Here is a 22,778-nt window from a genome sequence, read left to right as displayed (position 1 = left end):
ACAGATTGGAGGTCTTTGGGAGACACCTGTATGCTTCTGACCTGTACAAGATACAGCAGTGTTGTTCTGTCCATCTTCACGAATTATTTCTCTGCCCAAAGAAGAAATAATGAGTAGAGCTAGAATACATTCATACAACATGTTTATTGTTCTGTTTTGTTGACAACTGTATATCCGTTCAGTAGAGAAATATGTGGTATTTAAAGATATCAATATTACTAGAAGTGGCTAATACAATCCTAATTTTAATATAATGTCTGTTGTCTAAGCAAATAATGTTCTCAAACAGGTGTGATTTTGTAAAACAAAACTGTCTATAAGATAAACCAAGTCATTTTATATTTTAACGTCTCTTCTTTCTGTTTGGCTTTACTGAAAGAATAAAGAAGGGCAGCAATTTATGCAATGTTTTAATGAAGTACAATTTAATAAGCAATTTAGCTTTCAGAAATGACATAGCATTAGTACTGATCTAAACAAATTTTTACTAATTAATACAAAATAATGTTTGAAAAGAAACACTTGATACGTTGAAATTATTAATCAGAGCAAAGGAAAAAATAGATACTGAGAGAGAGAGAGAGAGAGAGAGAGAGCACCCGCGTTTACCAACTTGTGGGGAACTCACACCTGACAAAGGACCTTTCTTATGGGGAAAGTTCAGAATTGTGGGGAAATCTCTCGTTCCCCACAAATATGGTCATGGGGTTTTTTGGATTCTACGTGGTCTACTGATAAAATTTATTCGATTTGTGGTCATTTTGGAAAAATTCCCCATAAGTGGGAAATTTTGACACACAGTCTGTTTTATCACTGCACCGTAAAACTAATGTCTGAGGATGCTGGGAAATGTTCATTCGGAACGCGGCGGGATTTAAACTGGTCCCCCAATGATCGTTTACTTTCAAAGGCCAAAAAGGAGCGGAAAACCAACTTATTGCAGGTAATGGCGGCTCCGAGGTGACAGTCATATGGTAAGTAGATTTTTATTTAAAAAAAAATAGTTTACAAATAACAACCTGCATAGTTTTAGCGATATAAATCATGTATGCAGTTATGTATATAAACTGTAGACTTTCGTAGTAGAAAAGTAAGATTTAATCATGTAGTCTGGTAGGGCCTAGTGTTACGTGAAACTTTGAACGTTAGACCCGACAAAGATTTTATTTTATAATGGATAAAACTGCAAATTTATATTCAATATTTTACCCCCGGGACCTGGTAGGCGTTGGGAGCTTGTCCCCCTTTTTGCAAAACATATCTAGACTTTACGACCGGTAGTGATCAGCTGATCAGGGCGGAGTCATTGAAAAAGCATCTATACGTTTAATTGTTTGATACTAAACTAAGTATTAACCAATTTGAGAAGAGTATCACTGAGAACTCCCCGGGATCAGTCTTTTTAACACGTACGTCCAGTACAATCAGTACATTTAGCTACATATAGCTTAAATTACCTACCTGGGAATTTAAACCTACCGGAATTAGCTTGATTTACCTACCCAGGACTGGTACAATCACTAGGTTTAGCTACGTAGCTTGAATTACCTATATAGCTTTATTTACCTACCTGAAGTAGCTTTATTTAGCTACCTAATCAAACTTATTTCTTGAATTAGCATTTTTCCCAAGAAAGTGCAGAAAATTGCACTTTGATGCTGTGATAATTTTCAACCTTGAACTCCTCTGAAAACAATTCATGAAAAAATCTTGGAGATGTAGTTTTTCTGTGCAATTTCAAACAAAGTTCTAAAAGTTTTGGGGCTATATACAACTGTTAATTTGTGACCAAACAGTTTACTTCTTGAATGAAATAACTAAATTAAATAATCCCAAGTATAAATATATTATTAGTCATTTATTTGTGATTTTTTGTCTTTTTAAAATAAAAAGCAAAATTGTGAAAAGTTAATTGCCTTGAAATAGTTAAATTAAGCTACTCGAGGTAGGTAAATAAAGCTACGGTAGCTACTCGAGGTAGGTAAATAAAGCTACGGTAGGTAATTTTGAAAACAATTCATGAAAAAATCTTGGAGATGTAGTTTTTCTGTGCAATTTCAAACAAAGTTCTAAAAGTTTTGGGGCTATATACAACTATTAATTTGTGACCAAACAGTTTACTTCTTGAATGAAATAACTAAATTAAATAATCCCAAGTATAAATATATTATTAGTCATTTATTTGTGATTTTTTGTCTTTTTAAAATAAAAAGCAAAATTGTGAAAAGTTAATTGCCTTGAAATAGTTAAATTAAGCTACCCGAGGTAGGTAAATAAAGCTACGGTAGGTAATTTTAGCTACGTAGCTAAATGTACTGATTGTACTGGACCTGCTACCCATTGTTATTCGCTCATATAAAAATCAGAATAAAAATAATTGCAGTAATTCTCATGTGCACTGTACCAGGCCAGGATTCAACTGACCAGGTCCCAGAGCTCTAAACTGCTTCTTTTCCACTTATGTATCATATCCAACACTGGGAAACTGACCGCCTCACCAAGAACAACACTAGGACTGTGTATCTTTACAAAAAGGTATCACAATGCATCTCGGAACTTCAGAAAAATATATAACAATGTATGATACGAGGGCCATTCAAAAATCATGCGGACTTGTAGCACAGAAAATAAATTTGACGACAAAATCAAGCAAAAAGTCATAAATAATATAAAAGAATCTTTTTATATATGATCATCAGAATTTCAAAATACTGTAAATTGGTATCAATTTCAAGTGATTTAACAGGACATCTTATGAAGTCACGGCGCAGTAAAACCTTCAACGTCACAGGCATTTAAAAAAAATGGGAGCTTTCATTTTCTCAATATTTTCCCTTAGTATTTGATAATTTATAGTTTGGGTTACCTTATCCACTCAGAATAAACATCCATATACCATTTCTGATTCAACTTAAAAACTGTAAAACTATTATTGTGTGTTTTAGTTTGTGTTAAACCCCAAAACTGCAGATATTTCTGAAGTAAATTAAGTTTGACGTCGGTCGATCTCAATTACATTCTTAACAGTCCAGAACTCCAGATCAGCGTTTTGTCAATGAACTTCACACCCCGTGCACCAAAGATTTTTGCTCGTACACCAAGACAAAAACAAATGTTTGATTAAATTTAAACCTTGCTCAATCCAGAAAAATTGTTCAAAGTCTTGGGAAAATTGGGAAAAATTGTTTATTTAATGATAAAAATTTGACATATAAACCATGTAAATAAAACCACAAAATAAGGAGTTTGTTTGTCTGTTGTTTAACGTCCCTCTTGAGAATGTTTCACTCATAAGGAGACGTCACCACTTGCCGGTGGAGAGCTGCAAATTTTGACCTATACTGATCGGCACTTAGGGTCATTGAGCAGTGAGGGATCTTTTTCATGCCAGCACCTACTGTGACACGGTACCTCGATTTATCATCCCAAGGACCGGTCTCCACGTCCCACAGTGGGATTCGAACCTGTGATGTAAGGATCAACTCCTTACTCTGCAACTCTAGAGCAAACGCTCTAACCACTGGCCACTGCGCCAGGGGGGCGACCAAAACAAGGAGTAAAATGCTGTTTCTCTACACCTCCTCACCAATTCTCCATTGGAGTTGGTGCACTCCATCTAGTATTACATAATGGAATCCCAAAATGCAATGCATATTGGCAGGAAATACAAAACTCCCAAGAAATCAATGTCCAAGTAGGATATAAAAATAAGTTATTTAAGATATTTTTAAAAAAACTTTTCATGTGTGTAAAATACCTAATTTAAGTTATTTTTCTGATAACCTGTTTGCATTATGCCCCTGACTTATAAAAAAAATTATTATGGCAAAACTCGACAAAAGTTAAATTTCTTTTTCCAGATATTTTGTTGAAAAAGAAGTGATGAAATTGATGAATCCACATTTTTTTCCATTTTGATAAAATGTGAAGTTAGGGAGGAATGACATAAAATAACTAAAAACAAGTTATTTTTTATTGAAACTATTTTGGAAAGATAAGGTGTTTGAGTTACTAATGCTGGGAAAAAGTAGGTCATAGCAAAGAGAGGTAACTCATTGTGACAAAAAAATAACTCATTTGAGTTATTTTTGACAATAACTTGTTTGCATTATGCCCCTGACTGTTTATGCAGATACTATTATCATGATAATTTTAAATTATATTCTCATACTCAGGTAGGTAAATTACTGAAATTTAGAGCATATGTGATATGTTTCTGCTAGGAATACCGGTATGGGAAACTGCCCAATCACGTATGCTTGTTATGCCCCAACCTCCCCCGATGATATCCAATTTGACATTTGTTAAAAATTTAATTAGTGTTGCAATACATTTTAATTTCTTTACCTTATTTTAAACTTTATTGCCTGACGCCACGTGCCTCAGGCAGTATAAGGATTAATTTTTCCAAGATCCGAAACTAACCGATCATTCTTAATGAACTAGATTTTGTGCAAGCTGATTTACAACGGAATTTGTTACCTGCATTTAAAGAAAAACAGTTTGCAGAAGAAAGAATCATATTACTGATGCAAATTAATGATGTGTTAAATTCCTTCATTTTTTTGCATGCACATGTTTATTCTTTGCAGTTCTTTGTATGGACATGTCCATGTAACATTTTTTCTGCATTTCTAAACTACTGGATCAGTCCATTTGCCTTTTACGAAAGGGGTGACACAATCATTTCGCGCGAAACGTCACATGTAAAATATCTTTGCGCCTTTTTCTTGGATTGTTCTATTGAATGGGTGTGATAACTTCTATGGAAATAAATAAAGTTTATTCTTTTAACCTGATTCTTAAGCTTCAGATTTTTTATTAACAGTAAATTTTATCTCATTTTTGAAAAGAACACATTGTATATGGGCAGGCAACACTAAAGCAATGGATTTGCTGATTATTCTCACTATTTATCCTATAAGTGGACTAGTCCAATCATAAACAAACTCCCTCCACCTAGTAAATGGGACATCCCTTCTTGATTCAGTCTGTTTTCCACCTTTTCTTTCAATATTACATTTATTAATAATGTACGTTACAAGGTTAGGCTTTTAAAAAAGCTTACAAAGTCAGTAGCATATTATTTCATGCTTTAATTGTGATGAACTAGGTTTCCTCTTAATCAGGCCAAATAAAAAAATATGTGTGGTTCCGGTTACCCGACCGTCCCTATTTTATACCCCCGACCCTAAACTTTTTTTTGGGCAATTTTCATATTTTTTCCGGAATTTTCCCCAATTTCCATCAATGGCTCTGGTTTAAGTTTTAGTTTCAGCAATGATGGCCCTTTTGCACAACAGAGTGCAAGTGTTTATTAGTGTTAAATCCAAAGCAAGCTAGCATGTAGGTGTCCCCTACCAATATTGACTAGTATATTATCACACCACATCTAAATGTCATTTGCAAAGTAGTGATAAGTATTATTTAGAAAAAATAAGAAAATCATTTTGTTAAAAAAAAAAAAAAAAAAAAAAAAAAATCCCTACCTATCTACCCTAATTTTTTTGGAGGTGTAACCGGAACCACACATATTTTTTTGTTTGGCCTCATATTAATACAGTGACAACAGTGTAGGTCAGTACCCGTAGAGGAATGGGCTTCACCTCGTAAGGTTCTAAGTAAAGAATCGGCAAATTGAAGAAGACATCATGATCTGTACTGGTTTTCATTTCGTAAAAAAGCATGTTATTATAAATTATGAGAAAGGTCCTGAAATCGATTGAAAAGAAAAACTGAACAATTTTAAAACTATACATAAAGATGTAATTTAAACTTATTTATAAGGGGGGGGGGGGTGCTATTAGTATCTTGTTTTGCTCTAGCTATAAACTGTACAGGGCATTTACTTTGAGTTCTAGAGCAGCATTGAAGCATTTTTGTCTCAAACACTTCAAGACAACTTTCCCAGTTAAAAGTGTTCATAATTTACTTCGTCGTCGAGAACGACAGAAAAGAGACCAGTCTATAAATAGAGGCCGTCTCATCAATCTATCACTGACGAGAGTGTGCATGAAGAAGGGTGCCCTCTGGTTAGAGAATACATGTAATATGAATTTCTTTAAAACAAGTCATCTAACTATTTTTCCCAGAATTATAATCTATGCTAGTGTTCTTGCAGTTTCATCCCAACGTAACTAGTCGGCCCGTGGGCTAACTAATAAATGACCAAATAGTGACATGTCTTAGATATTTGTTAATCTGTAGTATTTGGTTATGACATTTGAGAAAGTCAATTCAGGCTCGCAGGAAGCAATTTCACTTTGAGGGGGCAAAAACACACATTTTCAGTGGGGGGGGGGGGGGGGGGGGACTATGAACTACCAAAATTCCTTGACAAGCAAAAAAAAAAAAAAAACAAAAACAAAAAGGCATCAGACAATATTATTGAGGGGGCAAAAGCATACAGCAGCTATGTTTTCTATAGTATTCTATATATCAGCAAAATTATTGGGGGGGGGGGGGCACGGCTCCCCTGTGCCCCCTCCCCCAGTTCCTACGGCAATGCAATTGTACATCTTGTGTAATTAAGTATGATCGCAACTATGTCGCTCCTTGATGACAGAAATGTTTAGCACCTCTCTTGCTTATACGTTCCATAGATAATGATTGATTAGTCAGGCAAGCTTTTTGAAAAGCTATTACTTGTATATAGTAATACTGGGTACCCTTGATTACTAGGACTAGATGATTGTAGATAACGTCCCTCTTAAGAATTTTTTTCTCGTATGGAGACATTGCCATTACTGGTGAAGTTCCTGGTGCGAGGGGATGCTCAGCTTAGTGGTGCTCTTGTTTTATCTAAGTTTGCGCAATCAGAGAAAGAATTTGATTTAAATAAAACTTTCTGTAGCAGAGTGATGACACATAAAATGTATAGGGATTACTTAGTGAAAGTCCAACTAAAGTCATTCAAATAAACAAAGACTATTTCATCATGTTCATTGTCAACATTGCAACACAGAATTTTGAGAAAGATCATGAAAATTGAAAATGAAGTTGTTTATTCTGTAATATAAACATTTGCAAATACTTTTCTTAGATGAACCTATTGAAGAGAAAATATGTTCAATTCTGTATGAACTTATTAGGCCTGAGGGGGTCAGAGGTTATGGCATCACACAGCGAGATGATATCTTGTCTACATATTTCTGTCATGGTGCAACTGGTTTTGTAAAGTTCTTCTAAGTTAATAGCGATGAAAAAGATAAAATAATTGAAACATATGGAATTTTTTCCATCAACACGATCAACAGATGTTCAATAGATCTTTTTAAGGTGTGAAGAATGTTTTGTGTATTTTAATTAGCCTAAAATTGCACTTTTTAACCTGAAATTCTTTTGTTATGTAAACTAAAACAGCGATACCACCTCTTTTGACTTCAAATATATTAAGAACTCATTAAATAGTGAGATTATTCTCAGTAGCGATCATTGTTCTTTCATTATAAACAGAGAATTCGTGAACCTGACTGATGACACATGAACCTTAACAAAATCATTTAATTTAATTGAAATGACAATTAGGGAATCAAAAGTAAACAATGTGCACTGCAAAAGGGGAAAAAAAATGTCAGTGGCACGCCAGATTAAATCTTGTGCATTCTTGTTAATATGTAGACGATGTAAGGTGTGTTTTTACTACCAAAGGCTTAGATGTTTGAGAATTGGAAGCAGATTCGGAACACTAATTTTAATTAGTTTAAACTTTGTAAGACTGGACATTTTTAGACTATACAAAAATTGTTATTTTACCTTCTTAACTTTAGACAGGAAATGTTTTAACAAAAGTATAATAATATACAGTTATGGAATTGGTATGAGGGAAATGGCAAATTTATGGTTCTCCGAGGAGGAAAACTTTTTCCCGAGGGGGTGAAACCGCCGAGGGAAATAGTTTCCTGCCACGACGAGCCATAAATTTGATGTTTCCCTCATACCCATTCCAGAACTGATTTATTATACGGAAATCATAAGAGTTTTATAAACTATAGACTCAGGCATTTTTTAAAACGATATAGATTGAGGCATTTAAATAATCACAAATGCATGTTATTCAAATTTTGTTAAATATCTAATGCATCTGAATACCGAGGAAAATAAAATTATTTTAATTAAAAAAATTATTTCACAGACATTTCAAAGGATTACCGTTGTCTTCATTTTTCTACAATTCTGGTTTAGTATCACTATGATTTTGACCTGGCATATCGAAATGTTTTGACGTCATCGTTTCATTGTTAATAACATTACGTCACAGACTAAAGTTTCCTTGAACGCTCCACCCACTGTTCATTTTAATTAGTTAAAATTACTAATAAATATTCATGAGGGAGTAGTCCCAGGGAGTAACTCTGATTTTCAGGAATTAGTCCTCAGATGAGGGAAGTAGTATCTTCTCAGTTTTATGGTATTAGTTTTATATAGAGTAATTAAGTAAAGGTATAATAATGATAAATATTCCCCACAAGTCAGTAGTGATAAATATTCCCCACAAGTCAGTAGTGATAAATATTCCCCACAACTCAACAGTGATCATTACATTTCCCCACAAGTCAGTAGTGATAAATGTTCCCCACAAGTCAGTAGTGATAAATATTCCCCACAAGTATGCGGTTGTAGTCTGTCTGTCTCTCTGTCAGTATATAGCTCTACTGGATGAAGACCAGAAGAGCTTATGCGTTAGTTAGGTGTCCATTGTTCGTCCTTCTGTCTGTCCTTTTGTAAATAATTTTTAGCTCGCCTGAGCCGAAGGCTCAAGTGAGCTTTTCTGATCACATTTTGTCCGGTGTCCGTCTGTCTTTCTAGCTGTCTGTCTGTCTGTAAACTTTTCACATTTTCAACTTCTTCTCAAGAACCACTGAGCTAATTTCAAGCAAACTTGCTACAAAGTATTCTTGGATGAAAGAGATTCAAGTTTGTTCAATGAAGGGCCATGACCTCTTTCAAGGGGAGATAGTTAGGAATTAGTGAAATAATAATGGCATCATTTAAAAATCTTCCTCTCAAGAACCACTGAGCCAGGAAAGATGAAACTTAGATGGAAACATCCTCAATTAGTGTAAATTCAAGTTTGTTCAAATCATGACCCCCGGGGGTAGGGTGGGGCCACACAGTGGGGGATCAAGTTTTTACATAGAAATATATAGGAAAATATCTTTTAAAATCTTCTTCTCAAGAACAGCAAAGCCATGATTGGTCATATTTATATGGAAGCATCCTCAGGTAGTGTAGATTCAAATTTGTTTAAATCATGACCCCAGGGAGTAAGGTTGGGCCACAATGGGGGATCAAAATTTCCTAGAAATATATAGGAAAATATCTTTAAAAATTTCTTCCTAAGAACAGAAAAGCCATGATTGGTCATATTTATATGAAAGCATCCTCAGATAGTGTAGATTCAAATAATGACCCCCGGGGGTAGGGTGGAGCAAGAACGGGTGATCAAACTTTAGCATAGGAATACATAGGAAAATTCTTTAAAACTCTTCTTCTCAAGAACAGCAAAGTCATGATTGGTCATATTTTAATGGAAGCATCCCTCAGGTAGTGTAGATTTAAGTTTTTTTCAAGTCATGACCCACAGGTGTAGGGTTGGGCCACAACAGGTGATCAGAGTTTTTCATAGGAGTATATGTATAGGAAAAAACTTCTTCTCAAGAACAGCAAACCCATGATTGGTCATATTTATATGGAAGCATCATCAGATCGTTTAGATTTAATTTTGTACAAACCATGACCCCCAGGGGTAGGGTGGGGCCACAATGGGGGATCAGTGTTTTACATAGGAATATATAGGAAAAAATCTTTTTCGCAAGAACAGAAAAACCATGATTAGTCATATTGATAATTTGTTCAAATGAGGACCCCCGGGGGTAGGGTGAGGCTACAATGGGGAATGAAATTTTTACAAATGAATATATAGGAAAAAATCTGCGCAAGAACATCAAAGCCTTTTGTTATATTGATATTGAAGCATCATCAGGTAGTTAAAATTCAAGCCCCCCCCCCCCCCCTTTTGAAGTGAACTGATTTTTGCTTTTTTCTTAGCCAATGTGCTCAGGTGAGAGATGTGGCCCATGGGCCTCTTGTTTTTAAAATGCTACTCCTCCTACAGTTTTGGTCTGATAACAATATAACTTGGCACACAAGTAGACAACACTAAGCTACATAATTCTGTATATCTGTTTTGGATTTTGATCAACAGTGTTGCCATGGTTACAAAAAACAAAAAATAGAAATTTCTGTAAAATACTTTCAAAATGCTACTTCTCCTACAGTATTGGTTTAAATACAGTATAACTTGGCACACAAGTAGACAACACTATGATACTTAATTCTATTTATTGCTGTTACAAAGTTTCAATCCAAGTATTACTTTTCTCTTCCTTTGTTATAAGTACAACCCAGTAGAGCGACTGTGAGTCTCATCAGAGACTTCTGGTTTTTGAGCATCTTTTTTCTAGGAAGACTAAGTTTCTAGGAAGATATTGACCTTAAGTTGAGTTGACGCTTTTTCTCTTTGAAGATTAAAGATTTGGGGACAATCAAGAATTAAAGTGGCTGAAGTCATGGAGACCCAATCTCAGTTCACAGGGAATACCACGGACTGCAAGGAAGGACATTGGAACTGGCTTATGTATTCCAATTTTGATTGCAGTTGATGAAAGATGTCGTACTTAGGGAAACATTAGATGAAATTACTTTGAAGTAAGACTTTATTATACCCTGCAAAGTTCAGTATATATACTTAATATGCTGTAAACCAACTTTAACTTGCCTACAAGAAAGATCTGCAAGATTCGCAACCTTCACTACTTGCAAATATTTCTCATCAGGTGCCATGCATAAGTTGTGACAGTGTATTAGAATGTTTCCTTAGAGCTCTGTGAAAATTAATGGTCACTGTTGCAGATGGATTTCAATAAAGTAAGGAATCCTGAATAAAAATTGTCAGGAATAATAGTTGGTTTATAGAATACATACTACAGTAATAACAGTTGAACTTTAGTATCTCGAACACTGATATCTCGAATACCATGTAAAATATGGTATTCTAGTCCCAATCACTTATTATTAAGAATTTTTCCCTCAGTATCCCAAATCTTCCAGATATCTCCAAGTTTTTTCACAGTCCCGTCTAGGTCAAGATAACAGGGTTTGACTGTCAGGGTTTGACATTAACGAGTACTAGTCTTGTCGAACTGTCTTTCAGAAGATTCTAAAAATGTATTTTTGTTGCATTTAAAATGAGTGATAGGTTAGATAAGGATTAGTTTTCATTAGGAAAAATATCTACCTAAGTGAAAAAAGGAATACCTTAACATGCTTAATGCAATTCAGATTAAACAATTAAGAGTGTCAGAATTACATAGGAAGTGTTATTTTAATTGTCCATGTACTTCTAATAATTCTATATTGTAAATTTAAAAGCAAGATATTCTTTTGTTTACTACAAATTTATAATATTTACTTGCAAGAACTTTAATAGAGAAATAAGATTTTTTTCTTAAGGTTTGGTTAAATGTTAGAGCTCTTACTGAAAAATTCTAATTGTACACAACAATAAGTAGATTTTATCCAGCATTTATTACACTAAGACCTACTTTTAAAACGTTGTCAACATGGTCAGTAGTACTTGATATTATGGAAAATTGGTGATTTGCAGTACTCTGTACAGGACTTTTTTCACCCCATGTTATTTTTGCCCTTTCACACTTGCAAACAATTTTGCCCCGTTTTAAAATTGGTCAGTCACAGTTCTGTTTAAGAAATTATACATACTGTGTTCTTTGAATTTACCCCGTTTTAAAATTGCACACCTGTGAGTAGGCCCAAAGGGGCAAAAATAAAATGGGGGAGGGGGGGAATTTCCATGTATACAGTTTATTCCTACTAATCTGTCTTTAACTTACAGATACCCCTAGTTTGTCAACTTCTAGCCAAGATCCTACAGGTTAGTTGAATTGGAGAACAGATGTACACACAGTAGAAAGGGTAAGTAGACCTTATAAAAAAGATCACTTGCTTCAAAATAATAAATTAATTTAATTGAAAGTAATTTCCTAACTTCTCAAAAAACACAGTTTCCCCCAAAACTTGGATAAATCCCTGTGGAATGAAATTGAAACTTGATCTGTACCGTATATACTCGCCTATAAGGCGGTCCGCCTATAAGTTGGTTGTATTTATTAAGCTTAAATTAGAGGGATTGACCCACTAAATTACCAATCTTGTTAAAACTTGCGTATAAGTCGGTAAAGAGTTTTGGACCAAAGTTTAACTCCCAAAAAACCAACTTATAGGCAAGTATGTAAGGTAATTCATCAAGATACACACACTTACCAAAAAAAGCTCATTTTCTGCAAGCATTTAGGAAAAAAGTGCAGAAAGCCAAGTGGGAGAGACTGACAGACAGACAAAGCGACTAATGCTCTAACCACTGCATCACTTGAGCTTATTGAAAGAGTAAAACCTTACTGTAGAAAGAACAAATGATATTATTTTCCCTTACCCGGTATTTTTTTTTCTTTTTGTAAAACCTTGAACCTCAGCCCAATTTGGTTCAACTAGAATAAATACAGTCACAACATTGAAATGAATTCAAAGTTATAACTTACTACAGAATGCAGAATTTCTAAACCCCTCATAATTTTTATGGAAATTGTAGGTTGTAATTTTTGTTGATATAGCTTACATTGCTTTAAATGCTCATGAATGATGCTTTCTTTTCAGATATTACCTGAAAACATCAAATGACGGGGAAAAAAGAAGACTAGCTGCCTATTTCAGAGATATATATTTTCACAGTATCATCACCCATAGCACTACGATCAAAAATTAAAAATGACATTAAGGAAGAAAAAAAATGAAGACACTGATCAAAAAGAAAAGAAGTTGGAAGAGTTTCGAATATTATGTCTGAATATTCTGTCAACAACACCATAGATCTGGAGAGGGATTTTTTTGCCTAATAATTTATATTAATGCATGTACATTTATTTTTTAATTCTTTTTTATATATAGTGTTGCCTTTTTTTCATCAAGTGTACATGTTACTTTTCTAGCTCACCCAAACTTAAAGCTCAAGTGAGCTTTTCTGATTGAAAAATGTCTGGTTTCTGTCTGTCCATCTGATGTGTGTTGTCTGTTAACTTTTTACATTTTTGAATTCTTCTCTAGAATCACTTGGACTATTTCAACCAAACTTGCCTCAAAGCATCCTTTAATAAAAGGGGAAAAAGTTTGTTCAAACGAAGAGCCATGCCCTCTTTTAAGGGGAGATAATTAAGAGTTCATGAAAATTTGATGGATTTTCTAAAGTCTTCTTTTCAAGAACAACTTGGCTGGAAAATGTTAATGTTATGTGAAAGCTTCCTGATTTAAGGTTTTACCAAAGGTCAACATGCCCAAAAATTTATTTTTACAACAGCTCCAAAACTATGTGAGGTATGAAGTTAAAACTTTTACAGTTTATAAATATATTATTGATTAACAGATACAAAGTATCACTTAAAAACAAATATTTAAAAAATATATATTTTTTGAGAAAAAACAATTTCAAAAAATTTGCATATTTTAAAAAAATGCACCTGGTTAATTCTGTACTTTTAGTGAAAACCATCATTGAAGAAATAATATATGTTTATCAATGAAGGGCAAGTTGGACGTGAATGGTCTCTGAAAGGCTATTATTGAAAGCATGACATGTATAAAGACAAGTACCCTATAAAATCCGCCATTTGCAATGTACTTTCGGTTTCAAATCTTAATATTTGGACAAAATAAACAGGGAAAACAACTTTCCAGAGACTATCGAAGTCCAACTTGCCTTTCATTGATAAACATATATTGTTTCTGCAATGATGGCTTTCACTAAAAGTACGGAATTAATTAGGTGTATTTTTTAAAAAATATATGCATTTTTTAAAAAGAATTTTTCTCGTTAAATACTTTCTTTAAGTATTTGTTATCAAGTGATACTTTCTATCTGTTAATCAATGATATTTTTATAAACTGTAAAAGTTTTAACTTTATACCTCACATAGTTTTGGAGCTGTTGTAAAAATAAATTTTTGGGCATGTTGACGTTTGGTATAACCTTAAGGGTGTTCAAATCTTGTGTGGCCACAACAGGAGATCACAGTTTTACACATGGGAATATATAGGAAAAATATTTATTTTCTTCTTGTAAAGAATAACAAGGTCATGATTAGTCATATTAATATGTTGTAAATCATCCTCAGAGCAGATTTAATTTTTCCAAATAATGGTCCCTGGGGGTAAAATGGGACTACAACTTGTTGGCCCTCAGGAGTAGAATAAGGCAACAAAGGGGATCAATATTTCAAAGTGAAATGTATGACGATGATATTTTTTGAAAAACAATGTAGAAAACACCATGCCAACACTTCTTTTGAAACATTCCCAAGTTATGTGGATTCAAATTTTCTTTAAATTATTGTTCCCAGTATTAGAGTAAGCTAGAATCTGGAAGCAATTTTTTATTATTCAATGAGTGTTTTCCCCTTCTGCAGAATAACATGACCTTCTTAATCAATATTGAAGCATCCCCAGGATATGTGGATTAAAGTTAGGGTATTATGGGTCATAATTCAGTGTGAAAATAATTGCATAACATTTAGTATGAAAAGGTCAATCAACATTTGACTTAAAAAGATTGTATTGCTAATAAGGTCATTGCATCCATCATAGAATTTGCAAATTGCTGACTTTAAACAGGGCTGTTGATATCCTTGTATCATCAACTTATATGTCAATAGCTTGCCCCATTTTAAAGATTGTTTATTGTCTGTAGAGCATGCTCTTGTATATCAAATCAACTTGAAGACATAAACTCCATACATGTATGACAGAAGTTATAAGAAGGAAATTTGTGTATTGCCAATTCACTAATTGTAGTTTAATGCAAATTTGATACAGATTTAATCAATTATTAATCCACAAGTTCTCAAAACTTTGATTTAACTGTGTGTTTACTGTACATGTACCACAATACTTCCATCATGTTTACAACTTTACATGCAGATCAGAGGGAGGGGTGTTCATATTATAATACAAAGCTGAAGCAGGTTATGCATTTTTTCAGCAATGTGGCAACCATCACATCTTGTGTAACACAACAAAAAGCTTATTGTTTGGATATTAATAATTTTTATACTTAAAATTGCAAGAAAAAGGACTGTAAATGTTTAGAGGTTTATGTGCAGCAATATATACAAAAAAATTGTCCAACAATGTTTACTCTTTGTTGTTTGTGCTGTACTGGTATGTACTTTTGTATTGAAGCATGAGAAATAAAAAAAAATTGTTGATTTAAAGACAAGAAGGTTTTGGAAAGTCATGGAATTAGTGTTTGAAAGGTCCGTATGAACTATGTTAAGTGTATATATATTTGTATTTTTGTCAAATCAGAGTACATATTTCTTCAGAAAACTCCTCGAAGTTAATATTATTTGATGCAATTTAACAAATCATTATATAATTTACTTTCAAAAGTAATGCATTATTTTCATAAGTTCAGTAATGTTTAGCACTTTGATAGAAACAATTGTAGAAGAAGATTTATCATATTATATTTGGAATTTTAAAGAATTTTTAAATCTGCGAAAATAATTCCTTGTCTTAATACATACATGTATGTACAAATCCTTTCATGTTGAAATGACAATGCAAAGAAGGGAATAAAACATATATATGTACACTTATGCTTTCTTATCAAACTTGGTTTTTGTGGAAGGAGAAAGGTTGATGAAATAATATCTTAAAGATGCATATCAGTCCTTTAAAATTTTCAGTGAAATATTTTGACTTGCATGTTACCAGACATGATATATTAATAATGAATGCGAGGTTACAAACCTTATAATTCTTTATTTGAAGATAAAACTAATGACTTCCATTGTAATTGTCATACATCCTAGCACTTTCTTGTGCTAAAATATATAGAGGAAAGGGGGAAATCTGTCTTTAAAAAGGAACATATTGGACATTTTCGGTTTGATGAACATGTACATATCTTGAGTATGGAGCGTATTATGCACCAAAAATATTGCGTAGTATTTAAAGCTGAACACGCTTCGTAAAAAGAATCTGTCCGCCATATTCGATTGGACTCTCGCTATATCTGAGGGCCCCTATATATAGAGCCGCTCACTGGTCACTGTTCAGTGTATTCAATTGTCACTGGTGTAGACGGACGTATGCTATACAGCACTTGGTGGCGACAAAAATAACTGCTTCTTCTAATGCAAGAGAGTAAGATACCAAGGAGATTTACAACAATTGCACAGGTCAGTGCAGTATACAAACAAACACAAATATACGTAATTGCAATAAAATGTAAACAAAAGTAATGCAAGGTAACCAGCACGAACACCTGTCGCCATTCCACGCCGATACCTGTGACAATAAAGCAGTCAGGTGTAACAAATGCGAAGAGTATATCCCGGTGCTGATATCTTAGATAGTAATATCGAAAATGGCGTATGCATGCCTATTTACGAGTCGTGTTCAGCTTTAAACTGCTTTTTATACCTGGGCTGGGATGTCCTCAAGCATCGCTAAGGGCTTTTTAACTTTTGAAACATTTTATAATCAAAGTTACCAAAGCTCTGACACGCGTATCTTATAATACAATCAAGGGTGGGTAGAGGATTTAAAGTGGGGTGAGGCGAGCAGATAAGGCAGGGGGCTTGGGGCGCCTTGAGATTCCCCTAAGGGCAAAGTCTCTGAAAGCTTTTGAATGCCAAAGTTTCAAGAGGCCAAAAATAAATGTCTTCTGAGAAGACTCTTTTTACTATTTCTTGTCATCATTATTGATGAATTATTATAAATTGAATTAAAGTTCCATGATCAATCGAAACACTGATATTTTGAACTGCTGAGCAGACAGCTGCGTTGGTTTGAGTGTAGTTGGAGACCTAAAATGATGCAGTTTGATGCAATTTTTCTTAGAGACACACGTACAGGACATTCGCTAAAAAATTCAAGCAAAAAATGACATTCATCTTCAATCATTACAAAAATCAAAATATTCTACAGGTTCTTTCATTTTCTGGTAATTGTCAGTTTCTACATTCGATCTCCGTGAAGGGTCCTCCGTCTAGAAATATTCGTTTTTAATTTAAAGTGGATAGGTTTAGTCTAATATATGGATTTGACAAAATTACTTTACAATATGAACTACATATCATACAAGATCATGCTATTTAGAAGTACATTTCATGCAATATTGCCTTCTTTAAAGATATAACATTTATTGAGTAGGGGTATTACTAATAAAATCTTAATTGGTCCAAGAATTCCAGACCCTTAAGAACCATTTCAGTTTGGGGACACAACCATGCATTTTTGGTGGACACTACCAAGCAAAATTTACTCATGGGCATAGCATCGTTTTTTAAAGAGAGGGGTCAGTCTGAAAAAAAAAATCAACTAAACTTAAAAAATTGACAAGCAAAATAGGTTCCAATTTCTTTCATTGCTAAATTTTATTAATTAACTACTACATTACCCGTATTTGACTATACTGCAACAAATACGGGGGAGGGGGTGGGGAGGTGCAACCGGGCAAAATTCAATGAACATTTCATTTTCAAGGGTAAAAAGTTCTGATTGGAAAAAGTTGGGGAAGCAGGCCCCCTAATGCTACCTGCCTGTTCCTTTGAAAGCCAATAAAGGTCATCAGACGTATTTAGGGGGGGGGGGGGGCACATCCATAAACTAGCTTTATTTTCTGTAGTTTATTATATCATGCAAAATTATTTAAGGAGGGGTGCTCCACTGGCCCCTTTTAGGTTCATACAACCATCATTTTCATTGCCTCATTCCTAATATCCCTTACCCGACATTGGCTCTATCTCGAAAATTTTGCGGAATGCGTTCCCAGTTTTTCATTTGTTGGAGTAAAGCTTACTTTTTACAAAGCTTACTCCAGCTTTCAGCATCACATGTATTTATTACCATCAAGTTTTATAGCCTACATTTCGAGCACGTGCTCGTCTTCAAACTTCTGAGTCGGAATTTGAAGCCAAGTTTTATGACCAAATTGTTCGGAGCATACTCCAAATTTCTCTTTCGAGCTAGAGTTTTAGCTGGTGCCCGAGCCAATGTTTATAATCTACTTGCCAGATTATCTATATTATTTTCAAAGGGCTAGTAATACTGTGGTTCATATATACAGAACACATACAAGTACATTGGTATCATTTCGAAGTATTACGGTTTTGGCGTTTGGTATTTTGCGCAAATGTAACATGTTACTTTTTGGAATACTTTGAACGATTAAAAAAAATGCAGAATCGAATGCATCCAATGACCATTTTGGATAATTAAATTATATCATATTTTTGTATATATCATTTTATTTTTGCGCAACATGATTTCCACATTTCTTTATCCATATATAGTCTCTGATAGCTGTAGAAGTTCACCCAACCGAAAATGTCCATCAGAAGGATTATCAAGAAAAAATAAACCGAAAGAAAGCAATATTTAACATATTTAATTTAACTTTCAATATTTTTTTAAGCAGATATAAATATAAACAATAAAATGTCTTTCTTTGTTTGTTAGTACGGGTATTAACGTCGCAGCTATTGCAGAAAAAAATTACATAACTCGCTTACGTGGGTAATGTATTTTTTCTGCGACAGCTGCGACATTAATTAAGGTCTTCCGTTTCCAACGGAAGACCTTCTACTGATTCTGATGGTTAAGATTATTCTTATTATTCTTTTTTTTTTTTTCCTAGACGCCAACTTTGAAGCTTCATATCTTCCTCATTTCTGAACGGATTTTGTTCAAATTTTCAGAGCTTTTAGACTTTGCAAAACACTCTCAGAATACTGTAATACAATTCGGAAATTACCTTCTGTTCACGAGTTATTCCCCTTTGATTGAAATTTTTATGCCTCTGGTTTCCAGACAAAGGCTCTGAGACTGTAATAATTGGAGCACAAAACCCTTTGAAATTGAAAAGAAGAAGCATTGAAGTTGTGCACATCGGTTTTTGTTTTTTGATTTTTGCATTAAAAATGGCGTTAGAGAGGGGTCAAAAGTTAGAACGCGGAAAAGAGCAAAAATTTTGACATATTTTCCTTTATATCTTTAAAACTAAAAATATTTTGTTAAAACATGTAGAATAAAAGTTGAGCATAATAGCATGAGCTTTCATTTGATATCATTTAAAAGGGGCTGGCCCCTAAAATTAGGGATCTAGAGCCCTTGAAAGTTTTCGCTTTATAACTCAAAAACGGTAAATATTTCGATATGGCTTTCGGAATTAAAGTTGTTCTTTAACACCTTATTGATCTCATACAAATGTTGTTTTGTTCGAGTATTGCGTAATATGTCGTAATATGTAGGTAAAAAGCAGGTCCCGTAAACAGGTAAGCGTTTTCATTCGGCAAGTAAATCGGAACTCTTCATGTGTATAACTTTAACAAACTTGCAATAAATTATATACCCTACTGTATTTAATGCTAATTTTCTTCTAAATAAGGTTTTAAACGTGTTCTGTGGTTCACTCATAAATTATTCTTTACAACTTTCTTTTCTTTTTTAATTTAGATTTAAAGGGAACACGTCTTCAAATAAAGGAAGGAATTAAATGTATCTATATAACTATATAAGTAATATTAAACTTTAAGCATCGAATAATTAATGATCATTAACAGTACGCATTTCTCCATGTTCACCTAAATGTTTTTAGTTATGTAACACAACCCGCGATCCCACGTTGCCGAGGTCACCATCGACCAGCCACCTGCGGTCATAAACCATGTAAACAAAACAAATATCTGTGAAGACTGTGATCACGTTTTAAATCCATCGTGTAGAAACAACAACTAATGAAACATTGTGTTTTTTAAATTTATATTGAATCTTTAAGATAACTTAATCTCATCTTTGATTTAATCTTAATTTCAAACACTAGTGCATAAAATCATTTCAAATTTTGATCGCTTTAACCGGCCTGTTCACTGTCGACACAGCAATACGATTTAAAAAAAAAAACAAACAAAAAAACAAAAAAAAAAAATTTATTTCTCTGTCCCGTGTAATTGCATCTTTGATTTAGTCTTAATTTCAAACACTAGTGCATAAAATCATTTCGAATTTTAATCGCTTTTACCTGCCTGTTCACTGTCGACACAGAAATACGATTTAAAAAAACAAACAAACAATTTATTTCTCTGTCCCGTGTAATTGTATTCTATTTCAATTGTAATTGAAAAGGTGCTAAGGCAAATAACTGCAATTAGTGATGGAAGTATTAATACTTGTGTAAAGTATAATTTTTAATATCAGTCTCTTAATTGTTTCTTCATTTAATTTTTCATTAAATATTAAACTACATGTATATACATCAAATAATACTTTTAAACATACAATAATTCACGCCTTCTTACAGCACAGTTTACATTCTGCTCTGTCGCTTTGTAACCCAGTCTTCGTGCACACGTGGCCGCAGAGAGCCGGGGTCATATCGGTATTAAAATACATTGTGTACTCATAGCGATTAATGGAAAATTGGGTTTGAAATCATTTCGAATCTTACATATTATTTTATTTTACTCTATCTCACGCTTATTTTTATCAATCCTTACCGCCCGTGCATTTATTCATTTCAAGTTTTATGCATTTTAATTGCCGACTTAACCATTAAGTTTGCAACAATTTATTTTTCTGTCTCGTGTTTTAAACTGCATGTACACATGCATGATAATTGTAAGTGGAGGTGACTTTTTCAATTCTCGGCATCCTCACATGTGATTTCGGAACCTTAATTGACATTGTGAGGATGAATTCTCGGGAAAATCGAAAAGTTTTACGGATACATACATACATATACATACATGCATGCAAGTACAGAACATGCTCTTTTTATAAGCACGATCATGAATTCGAATGTACAAGTGTACGTGTATATGCAAGAGCGCCCCAAATGTACGCATATCGAGTGTTTAAAATACAGAGAAATACAAAATCCCCGGTCTCTGTTTTACATTATCTTTGCAACAAAATATTGGTTAATCTGAAATCAATTTTATTGATCTATAGCTTATTTTGAAGTAAATTATCGGTCCACTGAGTTGATAATGAGTTGTTTTTATAACGAGTACATTTAGAGTATTCCGAATCACTTTTTACATTTTGACGGTAAACGATTTTATTAACAAGTTTATAAATGGTTGGTTGGTATTAAAGGCAAGCCAATTCAATGAAAAATCAAATCTACATTACACGGCGAGTCTATCTACGATACAGCGGCCTTGACAGGGGTTATATTTACATCACCTTTTTAGTGTATTGCAGGTCACTTCCGGGTACTTCGACTCACCAGGTAAATGGCTAAAAACAGTCAGATAACAACATTATAATTAATGAATTAGTTGTTATTGTTTACCAAAAGTATCAAAAAATAAAAATTATTTTCTTGTTGAATGTTGTTGGTTTTTTTTATTAAGTTATTAAAGCCCCCCCCCCCCTTCTGTAGACAACACTATAAAACAGCGTTCTCAGAGGCGGATCATGCAGAAAAGCAAATACCAACAGAATATTTACTTTCTGAAATTACCTGATTGTAAATTGTTGTCCTGTAAATATAATCATGATAATTATGTAATTTTTTTTTTTACCTATGTGATTTTTTTATGCAAATAATTAACATTGAACTGTCATAATTCTACGAGTAGGCTACCAAATAATGATATAATGATGATAAAAAAAATTGTGAAAAGGAATTAAACCAACTCATGTTTAGATTTCATGATTATCAAGAATGACGTATATCACTGCATACGTGTACTCGTACATATCAACATTGATCAACACTGATCAAGTGTATACCGGGACCCGGGATAGTCTTATTATAGCTCTTGCTTTGTCAAATCATTACTTTCATACCCCTTGCATTTAAGAAAAACAATGTTATAAAAAAAATAATAATCTGACATATAACAAGTATACATGTAGCGTGTGCAATTTATTTGGCTAGGGGCATGTACACACGTGGTTCGAAACTATAGGGGGCTACAAATGCGGCCATAACTAGTATATTTTTGAGGTGTTATAAAAAAACAAATAATACTCACAAAAGCTTATAAAATTGCCGTTCTATCGATACCTTATATGCCATGTTTCATCCACCAACAACGCCACGACATCGATGAGAAATACCATGCAACGTTTCTACACGGGCATTTTCTTCGAAAAGGGTAGGAAGTTAATGAATTAAAATAATTAATTCTTTTAGTTAACGCATTATGTTTACCTCTTTATTTGTTGTATGCAATAAGTATAGACCTTACTAATAATGACTGTTTGGTTGTCACACCTGTGCATGTGTCGTGCGAGGTACAGCGGTAAGGTAAATTACCGAGAGTCGCGATATGCGGGGTGATTCGGAAATACCCTAAATGATCTAACATGGACCCACATAATACGACTAAATTCGTTTCATGAATGAACTGGTTCTTAACAAATATATGTACAGTATACAATATCTTTTCTTTAGATCTGTTTGTTTATTATTTTCAACCACAATGTGCAGTTACACGAAATCCATGCACAACGGCGCTACACCTGTCAATCAAAATCACTCGATATTGTGAACTCAGTCTGGTGTTACGGCAGCATTTCCGAAGTGATTCAAAATATTCTATCGGCTAATTCTAATTTTTCGCGTTGAATGATAATATTTTGGAACAAAGTTGGAATTAAGGCTGGAGCTGCATGCTGTGAATTTATCA

General features: G+C 33.7%; 2 long non-coding RNA genes across 3 annotated transcripts; both read left to right on the top strand.

Annotated features, from left to right (window-relative positions):
* Nucleotides 1–947: 947 nt before the first annotated feature.
* On the top strand, nt 948–13,042 carry LOC133206249 (uncharacterized). Of its 2 annotated transcripts, XR_009723738.1 has the most exons (4): nt 948–974; nt 10,529–10,710; nt 11,918–11,997; nt 12,736–13,042. It is a non-coding gene; the product is annotated as an uncharacterized LOC133206249 (long non-coding RNA). The 2 variants fall into 2 exon arrangements; XR_009723731.1 differs by lacking the exon at nt 948–974 and having other exon boundaries at nt 10,216–10,710.
* On the top strand, nt 3,091–3,665 carry LOC133206188 (uncharacterized). The gene is made up of 2 exons (XR_009723719.1): nt 3,091–3,244; nt 3,558–3,665. It is a non-coding gene; the product is annotated as an uncharacterized LOC133206188 (long non-coding RNA).
* Nucleotides 13,043–22,778: the final 9,736 nt, after the last annotated feature.

Source organism: Saccostrea echinata, unplaced genomic scaffold (assembly GCF_033153115.1).
Source record: "Saccostrea echinata isolate AGI-Se365-2 ecotype Australia unplaced genomic scaffold, CSIRO_AGI_Sech_v1 ptg000001l, whole genome shotgun sequence".
NCBI lineage: Eukaryota > Metazoa > Mollusca > Bivalvia > Ostreida > Ostreidae > Saccostrea > Saccostrea echinata.
Note: the sequence above shows the minus strand (reverse complement) of the source record. Positions and strands in the feature narration are given on the sequence as shown.